Source organism: Wasmannia auropunctata, unplaced genomic scaffold (genome assembly GCF_000956235.1).
Source record: "Wasmannia auropunctata unplaced genomic scaffold, wasmannia.A_1.0 LD336101.1, whole genome shotgun sequence".
Lineage (NCBI taxonomy): Eukaryota > Metazoa > Arthropoda > Insecta > Hymenoptera > Formicidae > Wasmannia > Wasmannia auropunctata.
The window spans coordinates 3701480-3707213 of NW_012026789.1; the positions used below are offsets into that span (position 1 = coordinate 3701480).

Here is a 5734-nt window from a genome sequence, read left to right on the forward strand (position 1 = left end):
ACGAGTTCCACTCTATCTCTCTTTCTCCTTTCTCCCCCCCCCCTCCCTCTCTCTCTCTCTCTCTTCTCGGCTGCTACGCATATTGTTCTATTTATGTAACCATTGTTCATCCATCGTTTAGGATAAATTTAGCTGGCAGACGAAGTAAGAGAGAGAGAGAGAAAGAGAGGGAGAGAGAAAAAGAGAGAGCTGCGCGGCTGGCTGCCGGTATGCCGGGTCGACTTTTTAAATGTTTCTTCTCTCGGGCTTCGATCCCTTACTCTTTCTAGCTGGCACCCTCTCTCTTTTCGGGTCTGTCCCTGCGTGTGCTATTAATGATACCGATTAATTTAGAACTATTGGGTTTCCCAATTAGCCAATCGGAGCTCGCGATATATGCCGCGAGAAGCCTACCCGTTTTTCGCAGCTTTCGGACCAAACCAAACATGGACAGAATTTACGAGACGACGTCGCGCGTACCACGGGCTTTTTTAACCGTCATTTTGGCTCGTCGGGTAAAAAGCCCAACGACTATCGTATTTTTTCTTTATATAATTCTTTAATCAAATTTCTATTAAAAAATTTACATTTTGCATAACGATTACGATATTTTCTCAAACAATGTTAGAGAAATATACAAGCTTATATAAAATTTAATGCTTTTCATAACTTAGTTCACCTTCTTCTTTTTCGCACTTCGAATATATATTACTGCTCTATAATTATATACCTCTATTTATCAGATATCTACTAGTACATATATATTTAATAAACTGAGATATCTAAACATGAAGCTATATATTAATCATCTTTCAACCAAACGTATCACCAAAGCAAAATATATATTTTAAAAATTTAACTATATGTATACACAATCGCGTACGTCTCTCGTAATATTAGATCACTGACGTATCCTGAGAGGACATATAATGTGTGTTAAAGCTTAAATAAAAAAGTTTCAAACATTAATAGTATGATGGGAGAATCACATTACGAAATGTATTAAGAAAGTATAGGAAGCCTCTAGCGAACCGATCTCGAATTTCTACTTTCTTACTCCCGTATTTCATCCCATGGTCTGCCAAATCTTATGCATGCTGATCGTGCCAAATACCTTCCTACGTTCCATCTATTTCCTCCTGGCAGAACGTTCGTGGATCCGTATTATTTTTATCTGGTCATTCACAGAGCCTTCGCTTCGGAGAGGAAACATTCCATTTTTTTTCTCCTCTTTCCCTTCTTTGCTTCCTTCTTCTCGTTTTGTATCGAGGCGCGTCTGGGAAAACTATAGATGTGCTATTATTTCGTGTTTCCCCGTTTCGCGAGCCGCATGTCGGTGCGATTATCGATAATCGTTAGGCTGTCTCGTCCGCCATTCAACTCGCATCGTCGGATCAGTCGCTCTGCCCTGTACCGTGCAACAAAGCTATAATTATTAGAGCGCGTCATCTGCGTAACTACCACGGGCTTTTATAAGGGCGTATTCTCACCCCCTTTCCCCTGTACCCTACTCCGTGACATCATAACTCAATATTCCTTCGGTATTATACCTCGAAAGAGGTGTACCGAAGAGCTCTTTGCCCATTTATTGTGATTACGAACTGGGTTGCGCACAACTACAGAATCACGATGAAATTCCTTCGTTCTAACTGGCACGCTCTCGGCCTGTCTAGTCAACGTGCCACAGGCATTTCAATTAAAACTAACAATTGATTCGTCAAAATCTCAACCATAAAATACAACGTTAATAGGGGCTTCAAAATTATTTCTTGCTACGTACGAAAATTTACTTTTTAGCCTTAGGTCCGTATCGTTCTCAGTGCTTCAATTAATCCGGCTAATTCGTCTGGCGCACGAGTGCGCGAACAGAATAGGAAGATCCGAGAACGAACGTGTGAGTCAATGCACGTACGTGAACCGAGGGAGAAAGAGAGGTAAAGATACAAGTTACTTCTTACATAGATAAGCAAGTAAAGCACGTATTTTAAGTCGTTCGCTATGTTGACTACGTCGCTGTCATTTATCGTGCATGCATAAATCAGCGCCGGTCTTGTTCGCTGCCTTATTCCGTGTAATCGTAAAAGATGACCCATCTTCCGGCGGATAATATCAAGGAAGTACACAAGCGATAATTACATTGCACAATAAATGATAACTTGCTCGACGCAAGTCCATAAAATAACACTGATTATAAATTTATCGTTAGGTAAAAGAAAATTAATAAAATTAAAAAAGACAAAAGACAATGGATCGATTAGTGATTGTTAGATTTAATCGTATTGCGAAACGATTTGAATGTCGAGTACAATCACGGTATATGCAGTAAAAGCTTAATTACCCGAAGATTAAGCCTAACCAGCGCTAGTATATAATACGAGAAACTTATCAACTTCACTTTTTGTAGTTTTTCAATTTCAAATTGTTAATTTTAGAGCAAATAATTATTTTATAAGTTCATCGATTTTCTTTAACCAATGCATTTATAAATTTATCAATTTTATTTCGTAGAATTGATCAGTCCGGCTTCTGAGAAGCTTATATTCTGCGTTCATCAGAAATTACGCAATTAAAGTGAATAGTCGAATTAACAGAAATGATTTGGAATAGAAATACAATAGATATATTCGGCTCTTGCGACATAAATCTTTTCTCAATTAAATGGGATGACTAAGAAATCATTTTTAGCTTTCGCTATCTGTTCTATTTGTATGCTCAAGTATATGAATTTAATTCTCGTTCCTTTATTCTTAAATTACGTTATATCTTGCTTTCAATTTTCTACACTTATTTATTGCACGATCGCTTATCAAAGTGCGTGCATATAGATGTATATATATAATGTGTAAGTGTATGTGAGTGTCCGCAGTGTATCGAGCTCGAATCCGTGAATTCGCTAAATCCAAATGACTGCGCGGATCAGTCATCCCTGCGGGATCTCGCGAAACTGCGAGGAATGCCTATACTCCGCCATCTCTCGGAGAGTTTAAGGACTTCTTCGACGATTTTACGTATTTCGTACAAAAAAAGGCGCTTTGGGAATTGCTAAAGTTTACCCTAAATTGTCAATATAGTCTTGGCAATCAGACGCGACTTATAATCGAAGAGACGTGAGCTGATAAACGAGGTGCTTTCGCGATATAATGCATTTAAAATTGATGAATTTACTAAATAGCATTTTAATAGTTTACACTTGAATCTTCTTCGTTTACAATTTAATTTTACCAAAAATTTCTTAAGTGTACTCGTTTTATATTACGGACATTTAATAGGAACTAATTTATTTTGTGCAAAAATAAGTTAGCTCGAAAATAACGACTGTTCTTTTTCAAATATCTTTCAAAGTAACACTTACATATAAGTAAATGTTGAAAATTAATTTATATCAATTCATGCCCGATTCACTAGTGTGTAAATACATATCAATATATTATTAGACAATATAAAATTAGAATACAAATTAAATTATTGCATTTTGACCCAAATCAAAATTAAAGATTAATCGATGAAATATATAATTCTAATGTATAATATAAATATTTATCATTGTAATACATAATTAACAAATCGATGCAAGCGTATTTTTTTTAAACGTGATTACGATATGAACGTAACGTACGATATATTCATATAATTCATCTACTATCGTTTCAATTCAGAGAATCACGCGTAAGAAAGAGGTAAAGCTCCCTTGCAAACTAAAAAGGACGACGGTCGGTTCTCACATTCTCGACGGTCTTTTAAAGAGAAGAGTTCCACGAGTCCTTTCCCATCCTATCCTGGTCTAACTCCCATGAGAAGTCGCTCCCGTACGTAGACCAGATTTATGTGTAAAATTCCCGCGCACCGCCCTCTTCGTCCGAGTTGACGGTGATGCCAGGAAACGATCCCTCAGGACTCAAGAATAAACTTAATCTTAACGACTGGGAGATCTGTATGATCGTCCGGACAACAATCATAATCTGATACGACGCTATCGAAATCATTCGAAACGTTCGCTGATGTATCGCCTGAGTGTACTGACATAACAAAAAGATTATTCTTGCAACAAATATTTTAAGCATGACGAGATAAGAAATATCAATCTCTAAAAATCACTGTGTCGCAATTGTAATTTAACTCCGGCTTCTTCTTAAAATTAACTCAAAATGTGCTAAAATTTTCGATTCTAACACTATGTTTGTTTATAATAGATTTCATATATATACATATATATATATATATATTAAATATATAAATAGGTATAGTTATATTATAAAATAAAATCTCATATCTATTAAATTGTTTAATCGCGATATAAGAGATAGACTCGTGCGATAATTCATTTTGTGTCTATAGAATCAATTAACTGATGATCAATCAAAAACTGATAAATAATAGAAATATCAGTGGAATTTTAGTCAATCTATTATTTATAACGATTTGTATTATATAAATCGAGAAAATTACATAGAATTATATAGTTGGAGAAATAAGCTTGTGCTACTCATTAAGACGCGTAAGCGAAGATATATAACCCAACAAAATTCCATGCATACCAGGATCATCCCGAGACCACGTAATAAGTTAATCATGAAGTTATGCAAGATGAAGAAAGCCGTGAGGGTTTTACAATCTCGGACATTTGCAGCTTTCCACAGTTCCCCCCCCCCGCCCCCCTGAACTTTTACTGCGTGTTGCAACTTTCTCTGTGAATATTTTATTTTGTCCTAGAGCTGCTACTTGCTATATAGAAACTATTTAAAGCGTAGGACTTTTTCGAATGCATTTTCCGAAAAACTCGACTGTCTTTTTTTCCTCAGACTTGAGTAATTCTCTCTCTTTCCGTAATTATCCAGTTTGCGAGTTACCGCATATACGGTAGTTCGTACTCGAAAATCATAGATCTTGCAATTCTGCGTGGGTACTATCGTTCGAAGCAAACTAATGTTTCCTCAGGCCACTTAATAATTCCGCACGCGGTGCGTAGACGCGTGACCTGGACAGTTCCCACGCACGATGCGGAACACCACGCACCAAAGTGACGTATCACATACGTGATCATGTTCTAATGCATCGTACGTTTCTTCGGAAATAACAATTAGACGGCAAACAAGGCTACTTATAACGCAATCTTGCGGTTGCCGTGGAAGCTTAGTTCCATTCTTCGAAGCAGCGCAAATTATATTATTTAAAAATTCAAAGTCTCTTTTACTATTTGCTGAAAGAAAAATATTTTAGAAAAAGTGTTTATTCTTTCTTACAATATCTATTCTGCATTATAATTTGGAAATTAATTATTTTTCCCATTTCATGAAAATTTAAAATTTATGAAACATTATGTTGTCAGCACGTTCGTTCTAGTGCAAAGTTTAACTGTCCCGCACGTACAGGGGAACACCTCTCTCGTATTACCGTAATGATCATAATATTGTAATGTAATGAACGCAAATATACGCGAAAAGTAATAATCGTAAAGAGCCGATTTTATTCCCGGCATTCGGCATTAAAAGCCAAGAATTCCGACGGAAACAGCCAGCAACGTCATTTTATATCTTCATCGTCGAGTTTGCCGCGGAAACCCTCTCCCGTGCCCCGCCATTCGCATTATGCACGCGCTATAATCATATTCATATCTGATCCGAATAGCAATTCACAATCCGGCCGTATGTACAAATATCATCATACTGACGAGCTTGTAAGTATTATTATGCGACGGCATGATAGAGACCTCTTCGGCATTCCGTCATGTTCGCGTTTCCCAGATCGAAATAATGCT

At 36.8% G+C, this 5734-nt stretch overlaps 1 long non-coding RNA gene across 1 annotated transcript; it reads right to left on the reverse strand.

Moving 5' to 3' along the window:
* Positions 1–518: 518 nt before the first annotated feature.
* On the reverse strand, positions 519–2203 carry LOC105459606. Its single transcript, XR_975703.1, has 2 exons — positions 1938–2203; positions 519–1387 (listed from the first exon to the last, which is right to left on the reverse strand). It is a non-coding gene; the product is annotated as an uncharacterized LOC105459606 (long non-coding RNA).
* Positions 2204–5734: the final 3531 nt, after the last annotated feature.